Raw genomic sequence first — 7,432 nt, forward strand, 5'->3', positions numbered from 1 at the left:
TTGTTTTTCTTAAACTTGTTATTTACTGAATAACGAAATTGGTTTTGTCTTATCTTTCCCAGTTTCTGATGCCGTAGAAAAGAAGAAAAAATCTAGTTTATTTCATACATATTACTGTAACATGAAGATTAGATAACATCAATAAAGTGTTGTCCAAGATACGTAACTAGTTTAGTGACACATACCTATAACATGAAGATTAGATAACATCAATAAAGTGTTGTCCAAGATACGTAACTAGTTTAGTGACACATACCTATAACATGAAGATTAGATAACATCAATAAAGTGTTGTCCAAGATACGTAACTAGTTTAGTGACACATACCTATAACATGAAGATTAGATAACATCAATAAAGTGTTGTCCAAGATACGTAACTAGTTTAGTGACACATACCTATAACATGAAGATTAGATAACATCAATAAAGTGTTGTCCAAGATACGTAACTAGTTTAGTGACACATACCTATAACATGAAGATTAGATAACATCAATAAAGTGTTGTCCAAGATACGTAACTAGTTTAGTGACACATACCTATAACATCTCAAAAACAATTACGTCAAATTCCAACTAAAAAAAAACAAACTGCGTAGCTTGCATAAATGATGTTTATTCTAAAGATTCATGATTTATTATTTAACTAGACTGATCCATTAATTATTTCTTTGTATAAGTTTAAAGTTAAGCTGGAAATGCAGGCGTTAAAATATTTTAAGTTGTAAATATTATTCCACAGCCAGTTCAAGTAACAGGATGGACGCTAGCCGCCTGTTCAAACGCAATCAGTTTATATGGAACCTACAACTGGAGTCGAGGTGTGGGTGATAGTCAGACAGTAGGACTGCTGTACTCTGGCTTATATCGGACCTTATGGGCGGCTAGTGTTGCTTGGATTCTTGTAGCATGTGTCAGAGGGAAAGGAGGTAAATGATTTAAATGCACTGTCATTGCAACGACAGTAAAGATTCCAAGTAATATATGCGAGTATAATTATGACGTATTCTCAGTTTTTCAATGTAACTGATAATTAATCAAATAGTGTAGTAGTCTATAAAATACTTGAAATGATAATTCATTAAGATGGTGTGTTTAACCTCATAAGTTTTTAACGACGTATCATATCAGCCAATTAACACCACTGGATGACAGGAAAAAGAGAACGTGGCAACTGAGATGTTACCGTTTTAAAATCGAAGGGATGTAAGAGAAAGGAGAGATAAGTCGTCGTTCAGTTCTGAAAGAAAAGGCGGAAGAGATCAAGTAATCCAGTGACGTAAGCAGGGCACTTGATAGCATTGTTTACTAACCTTTCTTTAGTGAAGTCCAAGTGGAGGTATTTCTGCTACAATCAATGTACTGATCATCGTCTAAAACCAGCACTGTATATTTAAGCACCTCGGTTTGTGAGGCAAAAGTTGTTGAAAGCTAAAAGCCAAACATTTCCTTGACGTCACATAAACTTGTTCCAGAAGAGTTTTTTGTTTGTTTGTTGTTGGGCTATTTGTGCTGTGCCCACGCAGGTATCGAAGACCTCAGAAGTACCGCTGATCCACTGGCGGGTCTACGAGAGTCACCGTGTAGGAACAAATAATGACGGTGTTTATATTTTATTCTTATTTATGCTTGTTTTAAGATAAATAAAGTCCTTTTCTTTTCAACAACGTTTGACGAATTCGGTTTCGTATAGTTAAATACTACAGTTTATTTGTTGAAGCACCTTAGAGATATTAGATATTGCTATTATTTTCTTTCCCTAATTAGCTAAATATATATGAATGTTCTCCTTTGCATTCTGTTTCATTTTAACACTCTTCGAAACAGTCCGTAGTTGCTCATCAAAGTTTTGTATTACTCAACTAACTAAACAACAATGCTAAGATATATCACCTGTATATTAAAGTGTTTCTGTTCTTTCTACTTATAATACAGGTATTATCAACCAGGTGTTATCGTGGAATGGAATGAAAATCCTCGATCGCTTGACGTACATGGTTTACCTGTTACATCCATTGGTTCAATATGCATACATCGGTCAACTAAGACAGAACACAGACGCACGAGCCATCACTTTTGTAAGTTTTTTTTTTAACTAACCTTGAAAATGTTCAAAGTCAATCAAATAATTAATCTTTTAGCCACTGCATTAAATAACTGATATTATACAATATTCTTTATATGAAAGATCAGTTAAACCTTTTTTTTCAGAGGAAAATACTTTTTTATTTCTTTTGCCACGTGCATATATCTATGTAGCTGTACGTTTTGTTTTGTAAACATTAGAAATTATTCACCAGTTCATTCATGTGATGACATTAAGTTTTTTTTTCGGCAAGGAATACCAGTAGCGTTAGTTTTTATTTTCTAAAAGCGCCGTTTAAAGTGCCTTTTGATCGACGATTTATTGACTAAAACCGTATATGTCAGAATATAAAACCCCAGTTAGTGTATGTTTATTTATTTATGACAATTACTTAACACACTTAGCACCTATAGCTCATAGTCATTTCTGCTATTTTAGCTACGAATATCTGTATAGGCGGCGGGTGCTATTGAATGATTGCCTACCTGTTGGTTAGCAGTTGTTATTAAGGATGGCCATGCCCGAACCTTGGAGTCTCTGATCTGGCCAAGTGTCGCACATAGTGCCGTTCGGGTTGAAAATACCAAACACTAAATATGACCGTCATAACAGCACCATATTCACGTTTGGTTATGTTTGTGAAGCTTCATCTGATCTGTAATATATTAACAAAAAAAGCGCGATTTTTAGGAATACTGGGCTAATTAGTCATAAGGAAATTTCTCCAAATAAGAAGAGCCTTTAAAAACAAATTAAAAATTAAACATTAAGATTTTTTTGGTCATTTTTTGTGACATTCGGGTATATTTCCAATATTATTAAATTAAGTAGTTGTGACAAATTTTCATTGAAAAACTTAGATAAAAAAATAACTCGAGTTCACCTTAATGAGCAGTGAAACAATGATATATGCAGAAACTATTTTGATATTAAACTATTAAACGTTTTGCACAATAAGGAAGCTATTCAGTAAACTGCGGTTACTTCAATAACAGCTCTTGTTTTACTTTAATGCTTTTTGAAACCTAAATAATGAGTTTACAATGTACAGGTTCGTGAGCTGTCTTTAACTTTTATTGTTGATGTATTATATTATACATATTTTTATTGTTGATATAATATACATATATTTAAGTATTTCCAACTAACTGGTAGCGTATTGTAATAAAAAACAACAACAAAGAAAAACATAAGCAACATCATATATAATATGTTATTTATATATAACTGCTAGCGTGCTGCAATATAAACAATAACAAAGAAAAACACAAACAATCATATGTAATATATATTGTTGCAAAAAAGGCGACCACTTCACTAATATTACATTTGAAAGCAACTGCCATTTACTGTATAACGTAGAACATTTATGTTTCATATGATGTCTATTTGTTATTGTCATTAGTCTGAATATTCGAAAATAATTTACATTTTTTTACATCTTCAGTTCATAAAAAAATACTAAAAATCTGAAAATGTTGGATATTTCATTGAATTATGAAAGAGGATCCTCAAGATGGACTAAAATGTAAAAAAAAAAAGATAAAAGATCATACTACAGGATTCTCACACAGCGACTCCATCAAAAGGGAGATGATAGCTTGGATTAAGGTTTAAGAAACAGTTATGGTAATAAAATGTACATTAGCTTGGATTAAGGCTTACGATACAGTGCCCGGGGGTACCCCCCTATTGGCGGTCCTGGCTTGCTTCGGATATTAAGGTTACTTTTCAACATTACTGACATATTTAATTGATAACATGCTTTATGGTTAAAAGTAAAGTTAAACAGTTAAGTCCGTTTCCCAAAACAAAATTGTGCTTGCGTTATTGCAGTGAAGATAAATCCGTAACTTAACACAAACCTGCGAATTGAAACTTCATAAAAGTTATTTTGGTTTTAATAACGGATTTTTCATAATACAGCTACGCAGACTTCGAAATTTATGTTCAGTATTATCTACCACGTAAGGATTTTTTACAAATCGGGAAGAAAAAAAACTTACTTGGATCAAATTATTATTTCGCTTACCACAATGAACATTTTTTATTATTATGTTTGTTATGCTTGGGTTCTAAAATGATCGTTAAGACTCTCACGTCGTGATTGGTCTAGATGACTCTATAGCCAGTGGTTGTCAACATTTTAAGCATAACAAAATGTGACTCGATTTCAATGAAAATGATTCATTTATGTAAAAGTACATATGACGTTTTGTGAAAATCTGTACGTGATGGAGAAAAATGGATATCATTTTCGGATTAAGCCTACAGGAAATTCTGTGGAACATGTAAACATTTCAAGACAGTCAAACCATCGCAGGCCTATGTAATCATTATAGTTTCATTTATAGGAGATTTATTATAATTATTATTGTTTTGTGCGTGATGTGAAACATTATATTTTTGGAAACCTGACAGTCACGTGTGGGAGATAGATTCTGGAAATTTTATTGAAAGTAGAAAATTAAAATTAATTTGCTGTAACAACAGCGAAAGTTTCATGGATTGTCCTCCATATTGTAATCCAGAATCAGAAATATTTGACAGAGACGTAAAGAATTAAAAACATAAACGTAGTTCCAAACAATAAAATAAATTGTAAACAGTTCTGTGCTTTAAAACAATTTCGATCTAAAATTCAAATTTTTTTATAAAGTTTAGCTTTCAGTTTTTCTAATGTATACAAAAAGTATCACTCATCTGATCACTAAATATATATAATTTTTTGAAAGCTAAGGCATTTCCTATATATTAAACGAAAATTTTATATGGTTTGTTGTAATAAAGCACAAAGCTACACAATGGGCTATCTGTGCTCTGCCCACCACGGGTATCGTAACCCGGATTCTAGCGTTGTAAGTCCGCAGACATACCGCTGTACCACTGGGGGGCATCTGATATGGACAACGATGTTTTTACATTTTCTTTCTGTAAGTAGCGTAGGATGAAGGATGTAGTTCGTGAATAAGATCGATCAGTATATGAAATGAGAACCTTATTAAAGTATCTGATAAAATGTACATTTGAAAAAATTTAACCCTTTGTGAAAGGTCAGATCTATACATTTCTAATTTAATCGTCAAAATACGGTTTTAGAATTTAACATCATAATTTACCTACATATTTTTCTTGACCTATATTTCTGTTTCAAAGTTCGAATTTTCAGCTATCTCACGTTTTAAATTTTGTTTTCGATGATACTAAAGATACATCGTTCGAGTCATGACTTTACCTCTTTTGAAGCCCCCCAGTGACACAGCGGTATGTCTGCGGACTTACAACGCTAGAAACCGGGTTTCGATACCCGTGGTGGGCAGAGCACAGATAGCCCTTGTGTAGCTTTGTGCATAATTAAAAACAAACAAACAAACAAACAAACAAACCTCTTTTGAACACAAAACGGCCCTGTTAGGGCGCTCGACTCGCAATCTGCGGGTCGCGAGTTCGATTCCCCGTCCCACCAAACATGCTCGCCCTTTCAGCCGTGGGGATGTTATAATGTGACTGTCAACCCCACTATTCATTGGTAACAGAGTAGCCCAAGAGTTGGCGGTGGGTGGTGATGACTAGCTGCCCTCTAGTCTTACACTGCTAAATTAAAGACGGCTAGCGCAGATAACCCTCGTGTAGCTTTGCGCGAAATTCATAACAAACCAAACAAACTTGAACACAAAAGCCGTTAAGAAACAGGAATTTTAGTTCAAATTTCTCGTATCACGTCTTCATCAGTGTTGATATTTAAAATATGTGTAAGAAAATCGAATTATACTCTGAATTAAAATTTTGTTATGTGTACGTTTAGAGAAAAATAGCAGTGCAAGGCGGTTTTTTTAAAGAATTAGAAAATATTTTTGTTTCAGTTGAATTTTAAATATTTTCTACATTAAAATTGCAAAACAAAAAAAAAACTGATATATTTTCTAGTTATTTTAAAGTTATTTCAATATTAATTTGAAAACTTTATTTGCTTTGTTTCAGATATACATGTACTTTGGACATGTGATTATATCATATGCGTTGGCGAGTTTTAGTGTAGTTTTGTTCGAGATTCCCATCACGAAGATTCAGAAACAACTCCTCTTGCAGCGGGTTGGTCAGCACCGGAGGGTTCCTGATGGTGCTCGTGATGAGGAATGAAACGTTACAAGTTATAACTGACTGGATGAAAACACGTTCTGAACAAGACAGTGTTTTACTACCAGTAAAATAATCACACTAGTTACTCAAACTGTTTCAGTTTGTGTTTTTAACATTTGTTTGTTTATGTATATCTTTTTTTGTTTATGAGTTTGAAAAACAACAAAAAATACCATTTTACATGTACTTAAGTACACGCGCTTTTAAGTCTAGACCCAAGGCTTTGTCGTTATTTTATTATGGTTATCAAAAAACTGTTTTCACGCGTAGAATGTCTAGTGCATTGTAGCAATAAGCAGGTTATTTATAAAAACTCTTCAATTTTTTTTTTCTCAAAAGCGTCTAAACATTTGCGTTTTTCCATACTTTAATACTTATTATAAACTAACCATCAAAACTCACGTGTGTAAGACTAACAAGCCCCAATGAAAAACTTTTGTACTAATTGGCTAGCTTGATTTTTTTAATGACGACGGAGACATTTCAATCTTTAAAGTAGCGAATATTACACAACGACAATCCCTCTCAGCTATGAATATTAGGACTGGGCAGGAAACTGACCACAATAAGTCCTATTGAATTACTAGAAGCACTTTTAGCATAGTTCAAAGGTTAGTATTCTGCTGATGGATTTCAATCCTCCACTAAATCTTCTTTTGAACAACGATTCGTTTCAAAATAAGTTAACTATCTTTTAAATACGAGTTATGATTGACGAATATGTTGTTTATAACTGTATAAAAGAGAAATTAAGAAAACAGAACAATAGACCATGGACGTTATTTTTAGTTGCTTATTCTTGTACATTTATTTGATTTTTTTAAATATCTTAGTTAAAAAAGTTTTATTTTCTTATTTCCTCCTTTAGTTTTATTTAGTTTCAAAACTTGTTTATTAAGTAAAGATTTCATGAAAATCCAGATAAATTGAAAGCTAATAAATGATTTTAAAATATGAAAAACTGCAAAGAAGACTGGTATTGTTTTAGTATACTGTAATAAGGTTGTACTCGATTTACATAATGTAACAGAGGCCCCCCAGTGGCAGAGCGGTATGTCTGCGAACTTACAACGCTAGAAACCGGGTTTAGGTACCCATTGTGTAGCTTTGTGCTTTACTTCAAACAAACATGTAACAGAGCATAAGTTACCTTGAAAAGTTTTGGTTAGAGCTGACACAGCATGAGATAGCGTTATCGTTCTCATT

The 7,432-nt window shown here is 32.9% G+C and overlaps 1 long non-coding RNA gene across 1 annotated transcript; it reads left to right on the forward strand.

Moving 5' to 3' along the window:
- Positions 1-688: 688 nt before the first annotated feature.
- LOC111083458 lies at positions 689-6,548 on the forward strand. Its single transcript, XR_002609045.1, has 3 exons — positions 689-929; positions 1,936-2,078; positions 6,068-6,548. It is a non-coding gene; the product is annotated as an uncharacterized LOC111083458 (long non-coding RNA).
- Positions 6,549-7,432: the final 884 nt, after the last annotated feature.

Source organism: Limulus polyphemus, unplaced genomic scaffold (assembly GCF_000517525.1).
Source record: "Limulus polyphemus unplaced genomic scaffold, Limulus_polyphemus-2.1.2 Scaffold9634, whole genome shotgun sequence".
In the NCBI taxonomy this organism is placed as follows: Eukaryota; Metazoa; Arthropoda; class Merostomata; order Xiphosura; family Limulidae; genus Limulus; species Limulus polyphemus.